The sequence below is a fragment of the Cricetulus griseus genome, chromosome 2 (assembly GCF_003668045.3).
Source record: "Cricetulus griseus strain 17A/GY chromosome 2, alternate assembly CriGri-PICRH-1.0, whole genome shotgun sequence".
Lineage (NCBI taxonomy): Eukaryota > Metazoa > Chordata > Mammalia > Rodentia > Cricetidae > Cricetulus > Cricetulus griseus.
The window spans coordinates 80,065,141-80,083,235 of NC_048595.1; the positions used below are offsets into that span (position 1 = coordinate 80,065,141).

The following is an 18,095-nucleotide window of genomic DNA, read 5'->3' on the forward strand; positions in this document are numbered from 1 at the left end:
CTGCTTGTTTAATGCTTCTTGCCCTTCACTTACAGTCAATTTCTCTGCCAGCCTTTGGAACAAATAAGTGGACATGCTTTTAGATCTTTGTCCTCTCTGAAGCCACCCCCCTCCCACCTGGGAAGTGGTAGTGATGTTGCTATTGTCTGTACTTACCTTTTTTACATCACCTGGAATATATTATAGTGCAGACTGGCTTTTCTCAAACAATAAGCTGAGTGAGAACTCAGAAAATGTGTTGACTCAACTCAGTATACCAGCAATATTCATTTTAGTAAGAACAGGAAGCAGAAAGAGGCAGGGTCAGTGATGGGAGTCACTGTTCTAGACCAAGTTCTCCAAATGAGATGCAAGAAAGATGGAATACACAGTTGACACATCCCTATAGCAGTGAAGAAATAGCCAAAGCTTACGAGATCAGTAAAAGAAGTTTCTAGAATATGAGAGGATGCACTGAAACTGTATTTTAGATTCAGAAATCAACAGGAGTTTCTTAGGAGCTGGGTGAAGAGTTTAGCTGCTTCAGTTTTCAGGTTTATAAGTGACAGAAAGTTGACACAGACTATTTCAGGCAAAAAGTAAAAATTAATAGCCATAGGTAATGTTCAGGTACACTTAGCTTAAGAGGGATGAATCAGACCTTTGCTAGTCAATCCTGGGGTAAAGGGGATCAGCCTGACTCATCTCCAAATAAGTCATGTGGAGAATGTTAGCCAGAGGCAGCCCGATTTGAATGAAACATGTAGTTCAAATAGATACAGATATAGACTCCCAAGGAAATGTGAGTCCCAGAAACTAGAAGGGTAGTTGTGGATGCTGTGCTGGTCTATGTGCTACAAATCTGATTCAGAACACCATAGACAACCCTTCCCTCTCCATACTGGAAAAGTGAGACCCAGGAAGGAAGAGGGAGATTTGCTCATCTTGTATAGCAGATCAGTGGACAAGTAATTCCAGTGAATTTTCCAAATTTGTGTCTCCAAACCATGATAGTAACTTTTATGAAGAGCTTACCATCATCTCACTTTCTTCAAATACCTAACTTCATTTTCCATAAAGATCGATGTATCTGAGAAATAAAACCCAGGATGCAGAATGGGGGTGAACCTCCATGAGTTTAGTGCGGTATGATGTGGTGTGCATGTCTGGGAGTAGGGTGTCTCTTCTTTCTGTTCATTAACATAAGCTAGAAATATAAGAGGATAAAAGGCATTTTCTGTAAGTTAAGAGAAGCTTCAATAATCTTGTAAGTTTTCAGACTTTCCCTCTATAGTAAGAGGATACTATTTAAAACTTTCCAGTACAATGGATGTTAGGCAAACTCTGCTTCATGGAATAGATAGTATAATACCCCATTAGGCTGAGGCTCAAAATGTGTTTTATTTCTCATGCCTCTTCTCCTAAGAAACTTCATCTGGTGTTAAAATTAATCACACCGTGTGTGTGTGTGTGTGTGTGTGTGTGTGTGTGTGTGTGTGTGTGTGTGTTCACATGTATGGAGGTGCATACGTGTGTGCTTGTATGAAATTTGAGGGGACAATCTCTAGTGTCATTCCTCAGGCTCACCCACCTTTCATTTTTCTTTTAAGGTAGCATCTCTCATTGGCCTAAGCCTAGTAGGCTAGGCTGGCTGGCCAGCAACCCTGGGCATCTGCAAGTCTTTGACTCTACCACACTGAGATCACAAGCACAGGCCAACAACACATCCCCCTCCCCCTTTTAAAATATGGCTTCTGGGCATCAAACTCAGTTCCTCATACTTGCAATATAAGCACTTCAACAACTGGCCTGTCTCCCCAGTACCATTATACTTTACATTAAAATAAGCAAATAAACAAACAACCCCTTACACTGAAGTGCAACATGGGTGTTTCCTCATGGATGAGTCTGTGGAGAATAGAGTGACTTCCTGAGGTCTTACCACCAGATGGCAGGATAGAGGACCAAGAACACATCTTCAATATCCTCCTAGAGCCAATACCATTTGGAGTTATTTTCCTGCCAATCTGAGAGGAGTGAGATGGGTTGACCTGAATGAGATGGATTTTGGTCATGATTTGATCGTTGGCTAGCTGTGGAATCAACACTGGTCTCTCAGTTTCTTAATACTTCCAAATGGAACAACAGTCCTTCAAAGCACAGATTTCCTGCAGGATGAAAGAACATAGCAGAGGGCTGGGAGATTGCTCAGCAGCTAAAGAGTTTGGTGTGCAAGCAAGAGGACCAGAGGTCTGATCCCCAGAAACCACACTAATGCTGAGTGGGTATGGCAGCCTACCTGTAATTACAGCATCAGAAGGCAGACACATGAGATTCTGGGAGCAAGCTTGCTATCAACACTAGCTGTAAGCTCAGTAAGCTCTGAGTTTGACTAAGAAACCCTGCCTCAAAGACTAAGGTTAAAAAAAGAACAATAGAAGAAGATTCTTGATATCAACTTTAGTGCCCCACATGCACATGTCCCCGCACACACATGTACTCACACATATGCAAACATGCATATATACATGCACACGCACTATATACTCAAATACATGATAAAAAAGAAAAATGAAACAAATAGATGGACAATATTGTGGATATGCAAAACACCACTTCTGTATGAGACAAGACTGTATTAATAATGCTTGTACATAGACTATATACTATTGGGACTACAGAAATTTATGAGCACCTGAATTGAGGAGAGCCCTCTATGATGTTTCTGAAACTTATTGTCATATTTTGACCTGCTATGCCTATTGGGAGTAGAAAATGAATTCTTGTCAATTCTGGTCTTTTCCCTCGCACTTCTTTTTAAACAATCGTAAGGGGTCATGAGGATGTGAGGTGTTGTTCTGTCACCTCTCATTGATACCTGCTACCTCTTCTGACACTATCCATCTTTCTCTTTCATTTTGATACATACAAGAACCTCTATGCTCCCACCTGATTCACAGACATGTGATCTATATTGGTATGAGCTGTTTGGTATTCTTCATCTCACTGTGAGGTCATATAATACCTGAGGGGTCTATCCATGCAATATTTTTCCCTACCCCACTAGTATATAAGAAACTTTCACGCATCCACTAGCTTTCACACTCCATCCTTATATGAGAAAGGCTGTCCAAAGCTCCCTTGTTCTATATTTGCCATGAAGGCATTTGTAGTGACTGGTTTTCATAAAAGTGAGTTCAATTTACCATTTCTGCCATTAACAAGAAATATTTAGACCTACCATTGCCAGGAAGGGAAGCAAAGCCTCCCGTTGCCACCTGACGCGTGTGTTTCCAGAGTTTGAGTCCAGGACTTATATTTGCTAAGTGAGCACTCCACCATTGAAGGATAATCCCCAAACACAGCACTTGATTTTATAACAGTCCTTTATCCCCTTTATCCACTTATGTGTTTAGCCTGATAGGAACAAAGCATCAAGTCTCATTTCAGGAAAATTGCTAGCAATTACAAGCTTCTCTTACTGACTTGCAACATTCTTTCCCAACTCATATGATCTGTACGTCTTCATAGTGAGTAGGAGGAAGTATATGTGTATAATACAGCACAGGTCCTTTTCTTGCTTCCTTGTTTAATTTGGCTTTATGACGATGATTGATTGATATGTTTGTATACCACAAACACAAAATGACCTAAAATTGTGACTGGTGACTCTCAGGTGACCATCATCATCAGGGCAGAAAAATATATCCTTCTAACAATGAATATACCGTACTTTGTGAAATCAATGAGCATGACATGATACCTTACAACATGAAGGGAGTTTGTGTGTGGAATTAGCATTAGTGATTGACTGACTGACATTCAAAGGTGGCTTTTGTCATGAATTCTCAGGGCACACCCAGGACTATGGCTGAGGAATCTTGAAATAAGACTAAAGCAAATATCTGTGTGGTTGGGACAGAGTGGTGCTAGCTATAACTATGGAAAAGAGGGTTGATAGTTAAGGACTGCATCAAGGAGAAGGCATCTGTAGAAGCTATAGAATCTAGAACAGTCACACCTACCACCACCAGAAACACTTCCTGGCTGCCCCTATGTTTGCAGCCCGGTGAGCCCCCCACACACTTTCAACCTCTAGCCTATAAAACAATAATATAATTAATTTGTTTTAAGTACTAAGTCATGATACAAGTGTGCATCATGATCTACAGGCAGCAGGCAGAGACAGAGAGACACTGGATTTAAACTGGGCTTTTGAAATTGTAAAACCAACCTCCAGTGTTACACCTTCTCCAACAAGGCCACACTTCCTAATCCTTTCCAAGCAGTTCCATTAACTGGAGACCATGTGTGCCTATGGAGCCCATTCTCATTTAAACTATAACATAAAGCTTTATGCAAATTGCTGTAACTCCAACTTGGAGGAACCTGATGCCTACTTCTGGCTTCCATGTACACACCCACACACTTGCACATATATTCACAAAGACATGTGCATATAAATAAATAAAATGAATCATTTTTTAAAAGGCAACAGCTTTGTTTAGTTAAAAGGAAAGAAAACATGACAAAGTTCTTATAATAAAGGCTATCTGTGACATTAATATTCTCAACAGTTTTTAACCATGCTTAACTTCTAGACAAATACCTTTAAAGAAAGCTGAATTCCTGTGATGTGTCTCACACAGACCCTCTAAACTGCCAGTTCACAGGTCAACATCATCATTTTATGTATTTCTTATTGTATAAAAAGATACCTCAAAACATAATGATTTAAAATGTCTGTTTTTTTTTGTTTAGTCCCACAAATCAAGAATGTGTCATGGGTACAGTTAGTTTGTCTCTGACAATAGATATAATGTCTAGGCTAGAGGGTTGATTTTTCTTTAATGGGCCTGTTCATCAACTTGATTGATCTAAGAGCTAGTACAATAAGCAGGCAATACTGTTTATTTTTATTTCATCTGGGGCAGTTTACTAAAATTCAAACAGTCTCTGCATGTGGATTGACTTTCTTACATAACACAGGTTGGACTTGCATGGAGATCATCTGAGGATCAAGTGTTCCGAGACCTCAGTCAGAAGCTGCAAAGCTTCTTAGTCCCCAGACTCAGTAGTCCCAAAATACCATTTCCACCATGTATTATTAGTCACTGAAGTCAAATTGGATTTAAGAATAGCAGACTTTCTTGCCATTTTACCTGCATTGATTTGCAGACAAGAGCTATTGGCAGGGGGAAGGGGAAACTGTAGAGTTGTTCTAAACAAAGCCACCATCTATCTCAAATGTGTAAACAGGAAAACAAAGATCCAGAATGATGCAAAACTTATTCAAGTTCATGTAGAAAGGAAGAGACAGAATTAAGTTGGAATTTTAACTCCTTCCATCCAGTTGTGCCTTCCTACAGTAATGTCCTGTATTAGTCAGACTTGCATATTGTTTGTTTCCAAGTACCCAGAAGAAGAAAGATTACTTTGGCTTAAGGACTCAGAAGATTCAGTTCATCAAGGAAGGGAGAGCATGGTCAAACAGAGCAGTTCACATCACATCTGCCAAGAAACAGAGTAGAACATATATATATATATATATATTATATATATATATATATATATATATATATCACAGACAGTGACCTGCTTCTTCCACCTAGATGCTACCTCCTGTCTCACCTCACCTTGCAATAATGCTATCATATTAAGCATCAACCAAAAGATTAATCAATTGATTAGGTGAGGGTCCTCTTAATCCAGTTGTCTCTCAAAATGATCTCACAGACAAGTGTGTGTCACTAATCTCCTAAGCAATTATTAATCCAGTCAAGTTGACAGTTGTTATTAAATAGTAAGAGTCTCCCTCTCGTTAGCTGATAGATACACACTTTATCCCCTTAATCCTTAATGTTCCACCTCTGGCCTCCCAAAAGGCTAATCTCAATCCCATAACACAATAAGCATTCAGTCTATCTCATGAGCCTCAGTAGTCTTCACAGTTTCAACCAATTTCAAAAACCTCAAACCAAAGCCTCCTCCCTGTAAGATTCAAGGCAAATTTTAGCTACAAGCCTCCCTCTGTAGAAACCAAAAAGAAAATTACATACTTTCAATGTACAGTGGCACCCCTTTCCCACAATGAAGAAGGAGGGCATGAAAAAAAAGGTGTGAGACAAAAGCAAACCTAAAATGCAGCAGGGCAAAGAGCACATGCTGTAGCTCTGTGTCTTGAGTCTGGTGTGATTTGTGTCATATGAGCTCTGACAAGCTTTGAATGCCTGCTCCTGCGCTTTGGCATTTGCAGCACACACAGCCTCTCTTATAGTATGGCTTCACCTGTTACGTCCAGCTCCTTTGGAGACACTTTCTATTTTCAGGACACTTCTTCAGAATTCCCCCCTTCAACTCCACAGCCTTACACATTGTCCTTTCAGCCACTCAAATAAGGGAATCCCACTTAATGTACATGACTTGGCACCCCAGATCTTCCTTGGAAATCTTCAGGGGAGGCTCCATGACTTTGTAATCATGATATTCTGAAGGCCAGCAAAACCAGCAGTGTGTAAGTAATGCCAAGTTAATGCTGTTAATGTGGTGACCGGTGAGTTACTAGGTGACTAAATTGAGAAACTACTTTTCTAGGCAGTTACACACAAGCACCATACCCTTTGGCTCTGTCTTCTTAAGGGAAAGTCATTCAGAAAAGATGGTGGTTTTGTTCCCTAGAGTCCACAGTGGGAAAGGTTGATTAATTCAGAGTTGTCTCCAGTGCATGGTTCTTATTGACTCAGTGCTGTCATCTGGCCAACAACAGACATGCCATATACTGAATGCTATGTTGTCTTCACGTTTCTTTTGTGAAATTAATCAGTCCATCATATTGAAACTTAGCCTCACATAGTGTTTCAAGACAGAGACAAAATGCAAACAGATCCTTTACCTGAATGCAACAAAGATGGTCTCTACTCCAGTTCCCAATAAGAGTGTCTGTTGTAATTTTTAAAAGCAGCGTGGGAGAGAAAGCTGCCATGTGACAGAGTTCAAGTGGAGTGTAACAGTAAGTCTTTACTCCAACCACCCGAGCCCTGCCACCATGTGGGCACTTTCCACCAGGCTGCCCAAGTTCTGCCAGCCACCACATTAATGTCCCAAGTAACACACAGAGACTTATATTATCTACAAATGCTGATTGGCCAAAGGCTAGCATTTTTTATATGCTAACTCAGTCTTAATTATCATAAATCTATATATTTTATAAGACTTACCTTATCGGATGCCAGCGGCAAGCGTCCTGTCTTCCCAGGCTCATATGGTGACTCTGTGCTTTCTCCTACCTTTCCCAGAATTCTCCTTGACTTCCAGTCCCACCTATCTTGTTTTCCTATTGGCCAACAGTACTTTATCTATCAACCAATAAGACAATCATATACACAGAAGGACCTCCCCCATCACTGGAGGTTTTTTTTTTTTTTTTTTAATTAGGGGAGAAAGATCATAAAAAGGGGCAAGGGGAAAAGGAAGACCAGTCTCTGCAAACAGGAGCAGCAGGAGAGAGGAAAAGGGAGGCAGACAGACAGACAGAGAGAGAGACAGAGAGACAGAGACAGAGAAACACAGAGAGAGGACTAGAGAGAGAGAGGGAGGAAAAGAAAGAGAGGAAGATGGGAGGAGGGCAGGGCCCTTTTAAAAGGGAATATAGTGAATGTGCACAAGAGGGGCTATTAGCTCTTAGTGTCTCCATCTGAGGGCATATCCTGTCAGAAGTCCAAGAACAGGCCAGTACAGATACCTAAATACTAACAATGTCCTTATTCCCCCTTTGTAACCTCATAAGCATAGTATATATTGTTCACCCTTCTTCAACATTCGGGGCATTTGAGGTCCCTACACCAAGTTTTGATTACAGCATTATAGGATTCCTCACAACTAAATCTCTAAACTTTAAAAAGTTCTTCCCACAAGCCAGTTCTAAAACTGTAAGGACCACATAGTTGGTTTACACACTGCAGTGACCCTACTTCTGGTACCCATTTTCTGTATTAGTAATTTCTTCCCTTTTCTTTAACACAAACCATCTAAAAAAAGAAAGAAAATGGATAGGATGGCTTATTTTGAGTTCATCATTTCAGAAGATTCAATTCAGGCCAGAAGGTTTGACAGAGCAGAGAAACTCACACCATGGCAGTCAGTCTGGAAGCAGAGAAAAACAGACACAGAAAAAGGGATAGAGCAGGAATAAGGCAAGAACACAGCTCTAGGATATACTTCTCCAACTAGGCCTATGACCTTTCACTCTGACCAGTAAGTCATCATGCTACAAACATAACAAGAAAACAATCAATTGATTTCATCAGATCCCTTATTACTTATTGTCTGAGAAAGTATACTCCCAGACACAACAGGAGATATGGTTAAGTAATCCCATTCATTAAAGATTCATTTATTATTTTTATCTGGATGAATATTTTGCTTGCATATATATCTGCATACCATGGCTGGGTAGTACCTGTGGAGGCAAGAAGAGGGTGTCAAATCCTCTGGAGCTGGAGTTATAGACACTTGCAAGCAACCATGTGAGAAGCTGTGAATCAAAACTGGGTCCTCTGGAAGAGCAGCCATCTCTCCAGCCCTTTTTGAGCATTTCTTAACACATTCAGTGAGCAACAATAATTAACTGTCATATCTTCCTGTTGCCACTGTATCAGATCCAATGTGTACTCCACAGCATACCGGTATCCAGCACTGTAAATGAAAGAGAAGAAACAAAAACAAGAGTCTCATTTTAGTTAAGCTATTCTGGATGACAGTGTGGAGTTCAGCAGGGCAGCCATGCTGACTTCATCAAGTCTCTTTATTTCTTGGTTAAGAAGACTACAAGGGTTAACACCAATGTTGAGGGGACAGTGGGTGGGGGGAGATATGTATTCAGCACCTACTCTGTGCTAGCTCATTTGTGTTCACGGCAGTCAATTGTTTGAGACTGTCCTCCTAGGTGGACACCGTGTGTCCACTTTTCAAAAGGAGAAATGCTGTTGATATACAAGCAACCATCCATGCAGGGGCTGCATGTGACTGAGGTTCTAAGTGCTTTACCTGTCTTAACCAGTTTCATTCTCACAGAGATCCTGTGAGAGAGTTATTTTGCCTACCTTCACTTTCCATGCCAGGAAAATGAAATTACCTTTTAGGAAACTTGTCTGTGAAGAGAAGCAGAGTAGGAAAGGAAGATGAAAGGGGGACTAATGCTACATAGATTTGTGTACTTGGAGGATCCTGTGAGCGATGGTATCTTCTGGAGGTGTTTTCACCATCATTTCTCAGGACTGCCTCTGAATGCCTGCCCCATTTCAAGCTAGTTCCACACTCCCCATTCCTTACAAAGCACCAGTCAGATTTTTACCACCTCTTTTCCATCTTTTTCTGTTTCTGTTTTGACCTAAAATGCCATCTGACCTCCCAAATAGCAGAAATGACCTGAGAAGCCATGATTGCCTACAGATGTTGAGAAGGCAACAAGATGTCCTTTTAAAGGCAAGAAGAATAAGGAGAAGAATGTTCATTTAGTATATGCTAGGCATCTTGTGATATTGGTCAGAAGGAGGCAAGAGCTGGAATCTTGTTCAGTAAGGCAGAGAAAGTAGCTCTTTTTCCATTCTTCATCATTTCCCACTTTTAATGACTCAGTTGGGCTGTCGCTAAAGTTAAAATTTAAGGGGACAAGAAAGACAAGCAGGAGGAAGCAGGAAAGTGAGAAATGGCTTTGGTGCACAGCCCAAGCACAGCTGACCATCCTGTCTGAGCGGACCTCGAGCCTTGGAGACAATCATAACAGTGGGACTGAGCTTCAGTGGGCCAGGTGTGGTCTCCCTGTCCCAGAAGTGGACTCAGGTTTAGTTCATCCCCATACAGCTTTTCAACAAAAGTGTGATGAAGTCAGAGCACAGACACGAGGGCTTTGCAAACATCTAAAATGGGAGGAATGATGCTTGCCACATTTTCCTTTTTGAAAATTGTTAGAAAGATGCAAAGTCAGGAAGAAGATGTCTTTATGGTAACTGTTTCAGACTTCTAGACAGTGTCCTCATCAGACTGCTCTCTCAGCTAACAGGTCCAAAAGTAGAGGATTCTCTATGTGTACCTTTACCAGGAATACTAGGACTGATACTGTTAGTGCCATTAGTAAGTGAATGAATGGATGCTGTGAATAATATCACTTCTGAATTGCTATGGTTCCCCACAGAAGATGTTTAGTGATGATTTCATGCTGGGCTCTTGGATAAGTGTTTGAAATGAACCACTCTGAACCTTCCCCATGATCTTATTCAAATCAAGTGCTATTATTACTCATAAGATATGCATAAGAAAGAGACTCAGAAAATGTCCTCCTTGCCCAAATCCAACCAGCATGGTAAACACAGAGCCAAAGTTCGAATTCAAGTCTTTCAGATTCCAAAGACAGGTCTTTTAATGCTTGAAAGGGCAACTTGAAGTGTATGAGGATTGGTCCTCAGAGATACAGCAAATGTCTTTCATGTCCGAGAGTATCTCTTTCACTCTCCAAGTCCATGATATAGCCTTCTTCCTCTGTAGTCAAGGGAGGTAGGTGTTTTGGAACAGTGAATCTGTATGGAAATTGAGACTGCCCTGTCTTTGGTTCTTCAATACAAGGCTCAAACTTTGAAATTGCTCTCCCATCTGGATTTGTGCATTTGAATAAGTCCTTTGTAAGATTCTAACTTACCCAGCCCTTTCTTTTTTTCCAAGCTATGCAGGGAGAGGGTGGGGCAGAGTGGCATTCCTAAGATTATAATGTGTGGCATTCTCATAAAACCTATGCACCCATTTATGACATTAAATACTTTATTCTTCCTGTGACATTTGAAGGCTTGTCTGGTTTTTTTCCCTCCTCATTTCATTTCTCTGGGACCTGTTCTTTCCTGTGTCTGATGGTATTTCTGGAAAGCTAAGTTTATTGTGTGGAAGTCATTATCCCTTAAGATCACAGAGTCGACCCTACCCTTCCAAAGTGATGGATTTTACCCTTTGATTCCTGGAAGAAAGGTCTGGAAAAAAATACCTAATTAAGTCATAGAAATGGACACATAGGCATGATTCTGTACCTGTTGACAGAAAGCAATATGTAAATTGCTTTAGGAAGGTGACAGCACCTGTGTACATGGTGCCTCTGAGAACAACCAAGGAAGGTGGCCAACATATTACTAAGGTTTCTCTTGGTTTTAAGAGTCCATGACCTTATTATAAATGTTATCAGGGGGGCAGTGGTTCTGATGCAGAAAGGGCCTGTGGGGCAAAAAAGGACAGGACAGGATAGAGAGTGGTGCTTCATTCATGGGATGGAGAGAAAACTTCAGGCAGGAAAAACCCCATCATTTGACTTCCTTTAATCATCTGGAAAAGATCCCTTATGGACTGTGTGAATGCCCACTGTCACTTCCTACCCTCAGAAAGTCTGTCTAGTGTTGAAAAGCACAGATTCTGCTTTCTGAGAAAGTTGGGCTCTGTCACTCTCTAGTCATGTGATCTTGAGGCAAATGACATAAGCCTTCTGAATCTCAGTTTCATGTTGAGTAAAACAGGGATCACAATACTTACCTAAGTAAGTTAGTCTTGGGACTGACTGAGATAATGCATTCCTATAGCCACTAAGCATTCAGGAAACAAGGTGGCTATTACCATAATCTATCTCCTGCAGAGATGATGGTGATGGGTGGTGGTGGTGGTGGTGATGATGATGATAACTAAAATTGTTTAAGTGCCTGTTATGCTCCAGTTGCCTAAAGCAGCACAAGAAAGTTGACCTTGATTAAGGCTACACAGATACTAGGACATAGAGCATGGGAATTTGCAAAAAGCAGCCTAATAGGAGAACTTGTCATTAACCAGGGAATTTTTTTTTATTAATATCATTTGTAATGGTTGCATAATGTCTCATGGAAGGAAAGCTATCATTGGTTGCACTGACTTCTTAGGCACTTTGCTTCCATCTTAGAAACCACATCATTCTCACCACCTTTAACAGGGAGCTGTGCCTGTGCACTGCATCATTCTTTAGAACAGATCGTCACTCATGTTTTAAAGACAATTTTCTACTGCCTTATGATTTAGGTGATGGCGTCCCCATAGGTTCTTTTTTCACAGGCAGAAGTGCTACATCGCAGCTGATGGTCCCACACTTTCTGGTTTAGGATCTTCCTCCTTTCCTGCCTTCATGTTCAAGGGCAGACTGGGGTGTTGGGCCAAATAGTCCCTTAAGCAGAGGAGTGATAAACAGAAAGTGGCACTATAGGGAGTGAAGCTCAGTGAAGTATGCAAGATGCTTGTGGAGAGAAGCCAAATTCAGGGGTGTGCAATGTCAATGAGGCAGTAGGCCTGCTTCTTCTGAAAACTGCAAGGATGTCACAAGCCATGTATACATAGCTTGGCGGATGCTCTGAGCACATGTGAAGCCAGCCCCTCAGTCTACAGGCATTGGATTCTGGTATTTGGATGGATGCCTTTTGTTTGGCTATGAAGAAAAAAAAACCAAGAATAACTGCATTCATCTTAATTGTAATAATAGAATTTTTATATTTGTGGAGTATTTTCCCCATCTGGTCCTCAGTTTTCTTGTATTTAAGGTTTTATTTTTGGTAGCTTTCGCTCATTGTAAAATTAAATGATTTCAAACATGACTTAGATTTACAAAGAAAAAACTCAGGGTCTTTTTGTCTACAACTCTCCCACTTAAGAGATATCTGTGCCACATTTATTCTACTTAGAGACTTCTATGCATGTCTCTGATGCATATATCCAAATATAAATAAGAGTTTATATATGTAAGTTTAAGAATGGAAGCAAAGGGCTGGAGCAATGGATGGCTCAATGGCTAACAGCACTGACTAAACTTCCAGAGGACTGGAGTTTAACTCCCAGAGCCCATATTGCAACATTTAACTATCTTTAACACCAGTTCTAGAGGATCTGATGTGTTGTTCTGGCCTCTGAAGATACCAGACATGCACATGGTATACAGACATACCTGTAGGCATATGGTAAAGAGACATGCTTGTAGGCAATGCAACATATGAATAAAATAAATTATAAAAACTATAAATATTTCTAATGGAAGAATAAAGTAAACTAAGGTATGTTTCCTTGGAATTCTTTTCCATTTCAGAATTACCTATCTCTATCTGTATTTTTAAAGAGAATTCTGTCCCCCTGATTCTTTAAAGACAGCAAACTCTACAGCTTGGTAACTGCACGTAATTGTTTTCCTTGTGTCAGAATAAAGATGAGTGGCTAGAGAAGCTGCTCAGTTGTAGTACATTTCAAAAGCATGCTGGAATCCTTGAGTCTAGTTTTGAGAGTGTGAAACAAAATAAATAATAAATAAATAAAATTGTGCACAAAGAATTCAACAGCTATAGTTACTTGTTACCTAATGTCCTAAGTCCAGTCTGACACTTGCCTCCACCTGAAGAGCATTCTTCTTTTATGATTCTCATAAATTCCTTTATTTTTTTTATCATGACTTTGGGAGATAAGTATATGAGAAATGATACTACCATAACCACGATCATCATTATTACTTTCATTACTAATTATATAAAGACTTACAATCAGTATGTCCTGTATTACAAACTTCTCCTTGACTTACCTCAAAAATTTGACCATGACAGAGAATTGGAGTCAAGTATCACCTTTGCCATTGGGAAACTGTATGGCATGAGGCAAACAGCTAAAGGGTCTCAATACTCTTATCTTACAGTTTCAATACTAATTAGGGGATTGCTTAAGCTACTACCCAAGTCAAGGAGAATGTTGCCTGCATTTGAAAACCCCATGCCCCTCTTTCACTTCCCATTTATACCCGTTTCTCTTTTCTATAAGCAAGGGTGGATTTAACTTGTATACTATCTGTGATTTGGTAATTTGTTCAGAAATTCCCCCATCTAGAACACATTACCACAACACTTTGATTTTATTTTTGGCTTGTGGTGGTAGAATATCCAGTATAAAGCACATCTCACCAAGCAAATTAAAAAAAAAAAAACAAACTTTACCTTTAGCCTGAGTAAAAATAGATAGCCATCTATCTGCTCCTCAGTTTCATTTAAATTTTCAAGCTCTGTAGTCAGCCATAGCACCTAAGTGTTTCCTATGTGTTGTATGCAATTCCATGTTCTTCTGCTACAGGGATGTGCTCTAACCAGCAAAGAACTCACATTCATTGGCATAGACAACAAGACATACTGGACTCATAGCTGGATACTTATGTACACTGGCCTGAGAATCCTTCCTTAAGAATCCCCTCTAGTGCAGGCTCTCTGTTGGACAGATGCCTCCCTCCTTTCAATATTTGGCACATCCATAAGCATATTCTCCCCCCTCAAGCTGGTCCTAAACCTTCCAGGCCTTTTCTGAGGCTCTGTTTTAAAAAATGCTACATCTTGAGTCTATCCTTGGTGAAGGGAGGACATTTTAGGCAGGAAATAAAATAGAAAGAAAAGGTGTCTTTAGCCACTTTAAAGCTTCACCCTGGATGCTTGAATCTTCATGGCACACCAGCAAAATGGTATTGCTGTCCTCCTCTAGAACATGAACTAAGGAAGATAAGCAACTTGCTAATCTTAGGTAAGATTGGAGGTTGTGGTTTTCAATTCCAGGACTGTAGCTGCTGCTACTGAAGGCTGCCATGGACTTAGATTCTTCTGGTCTAAGACCTGGGTCCAATTACTACTCCTGTAATTGAAGCAGACAACATCAGACAATGGTGTATTGGCGTTCTCACATGTTAAACCACCCAGTCTGGGTTGCTAGAAGTGCTGAGTGGAGCACTGAGACCTGTATTTATGTTCATCCAATAGTATCTAGAAGACAGAATCGGACAGGTTGGTAGGCAGACCTTGGAATAAAGATTTTAGCACCTGGGTGGGTGCCAACTTGGCAGGTGCCTTCTAATGGACATCAGATTTAACTCGTGATTCTCATTGTCTGTGAATCACCTTCCACCCACCTCAGTTCCTGGAATGCTGGACTGGTGATCCTCATCTTTTCCAGTTATCTGAGAGTCCAACACACACACACACACACACACACACACACACACACACACACACACACACACACTGGATATATCTGGATATATGTCTGTAAGGCATCTGTCTCCATTTAGTGATGAGATTTTTTTTCTTCCTTTTTTTTTTTAAATTGCTCTCTGCGACAAAAAATAAAATATGCAAAGCATCCAAAATTACACTCAACATAAGCTGAATAAATATATACCCACAGAAGCATATGTTCAATGGCTGCTGCTCTATGCTTTTCAAAGCCAACTAGCTTATAAAATCGTTTCTCACTCAGAGTCTGGGTGATCAATGAGAAGGTACGGTGTGAGGACACAGCCTTGAGCTGCAAATTGAGTTTTTAGTTACAAAAGATGGAGAAGGGAAATGAGCCAATAAAACCCAGCAGGCCTGAAATGGTCCATCTCTGTATCTCTAATGAGAGCTTGGTCTGACCCCTGAATAAGCACTTCATAGTGAGAGGGAGTTCTTTGAAGTCAAACTGCATGGGTTCAAATCTTGCCTCTACCACTTGACTTTGTAATGTTGAAGAAGTTGCTTTCAATTTGCTTCTTGAACTTCAGTGTGTACAATAGAAAGCCTGCTAGTGTCCCCTGGTGATACTGTCTACTGATACAGTACCTATCTATTCTATGCTAGACTTCAATTTATTTATCTTTCCATTTCACAGTTTGTTAGTTTGTTTGAGACCGGTTGTCATATAGCCCAGGTTGCCTGCTATGTAGCCAGGGATGACTTTGAACTCCTGCTTATAACTCCTTAAGCTGCTCCTGCTTATAACTCCCAAGAGCTGAGACTACAGATACACACCAACTTACCTCATTCCTATAGTATGAGGACTCATATCCATGACCTTGTACATGCTAGATAAACATTTTACTGCATAACTCCATCTGCCCTTCCAACCTGCTAAGAGGGTTTTGCTCTGTGTCACCCAGACTGACCTTGAACTCACCATACTGTTGCCTTAGTAGTCTGAGTAATGGGTTACAAGTGTGTGCTACCATGCCTGGCCAAAGTGTGTTTGGCAATGTAGATAAGTTGGCAAGCAGTTCATGAACAACTCAGTAGCCTCAGGGTGAGTCAGGACTGAGGAAAGAGCTTCAGTGACCAGTAGCTTAACTATGATTACATGATGACATTTCCCCCAAACACTCCTGGCAGTTTCTAAAAATAGTAGAGGTAGTCTGAGAAGGCCTGGATGTTCTATATCCCTTCTGACATACCTTTTTCTGTATGTCCCATCTAGTGTCCTGTAAGTACATCCTGTATAATAAACCAGTAACCATGGTTCCTATGAGCTCCACTTAAAAGCTGAGAAAGGGATTATGAGAATCCCTACTTACAGCTAGCTTGTGATAAACTTGGGTGGAGTCATCATAAATTGACAACTGAAGAAAGGCCAACTTTGTGTTGCCAGGCCTTCGGCCTGTCAGGTGCAATGCAGTCCCTAGTAGAGTGTGGCAGAATTGGATGGAAATAGAGGACATCCAGTCAGTGACTTCTTGAAGCCACCACACAATCAGTGGATGATAGAGATGCAGTGATGCATGGTTACTGAGCAGTTCTGTTCTTGGTGTGTTGTGAGAATCAATAGCAGGAGAAGCTATGCTTGTTTTCTTATATTATCTTCCATGGGAGTTGTTTGAGAGAAAACAGCTAAAATGGTTCTGAGACAATGAATTCGAGCTGCCTTTGTGACCATCTCTGTCTTCAGATTGCCTGTCTGTTAAGGGGGCATGAGAATCTTGTTTATAACCCAGAGCTTCTGTGAGGACCAAAAGGATAACAGGAAATTCTCAAAATAGGAGTAGTCACCCAATGCCACTCTAAGCTATTTTCCCTAGTTGGCCCTTTGAATACAGACCTTGTCAGAATGTCAGAATTCCCTTGGTTCTGTGTTACTCACAGTAAAAACCATGGCTTTTGTAAATGAAAATGAATATAGCCAGACTTAATGTAGTGTGAGTCCAGGGAAAGTTATCTCCTCTGTCCCTGCTTATTTCCCCATTTTTGAGGATGGGAGATAATAATGCACTCATTCCTGACAACTGAGAACATGGGTTATATTAATTACTTGTCTCACTGCTGTGAGGAACTTAAGGAACAAAGGGTCTGTTTACACTTACATTTCCAGGAGAAGGTATAGGAGCAGGAGTTATCTGGTCACATTGCATCCATAGTCAAGAAACAGAAAGAGATGATGGTGTGTGTTCATCTCATTTTCTCCTTTATAGTCAAAGAGCTCAGCCTGTGGAATGGTACCTGTCACAGTTAGGGTTGGTCCTCCCACCTCTACTAACTTAATTTCCATCATCTCTCACCGTCATGGCCACAGAATTGTTTCCATGGTGACTATAAATTCTGTCAATTTGATAATATTAACCCTCACATGGGGTAACATGATGCAGTTTAACACTGTGTTAGCAGCTGGCAAGAGCATGGTAGATGCTGTTTCCCTCACAACAGTTTAATCTAAAATGTGCCTGAACCTGGGTGGAAGACATTCAGAGCCCATTCTATTAAGAGATAAGGCTTCTTCTCTGAGCATTGTCATCAACCCAAGGGTCCTGCATTTAGAGTGATACAGACCCAAATTCAGTCTCTGTTCCATAGTACTCATTATGTGACCTGAAGTGACCCCTCACATCTGTGTCTTCAAGATCCTTCTCTTCTAATGAAATGTGGATCTTCATCTTGCAGTCATGAAACTTGAGCAATACAGTGGTTCCCACAGTCAAATACTTTAAAAATATCAGCCTACTGCTAAGGGAAACACAGCATGACCCCATACTCTGTCTGTGTCTCTGGCTGACCCTGTGACTTTGGCACAAGTTGCAAATCTGTCATGCCTCAGTTTCCTTCTCTGTAAAATGTGTAGGATAATTATCATCCAGCTGTTCTTCAAATTATGAGTTAATATTCCAACACATTTTAACAGTGCCTGGCACGCAGAAAGCACTATTAACTCTTACCTATTATTATTATTAATGAGCTATACAAAGGCTATTTATTACCATGACCAGACAGTTATTGAATAGACATTTTTCAGGATTCCTGGCAGTTTTTCCTCAG

The 18,095-nt window shown here is 40.6% G+C and overlaps 1 protein-coding gene across 1 annotated transcript in view; it reads left to right on the top strand.

Annotated features, from left to right (window-relative positions):
* Positions 1 to 18,095, top strand: part of LOC100750695 (astrotactin-2) — a 933,092-nt gene that overhangs the window by 556,134 nt on the left and 358,863 nt on the right.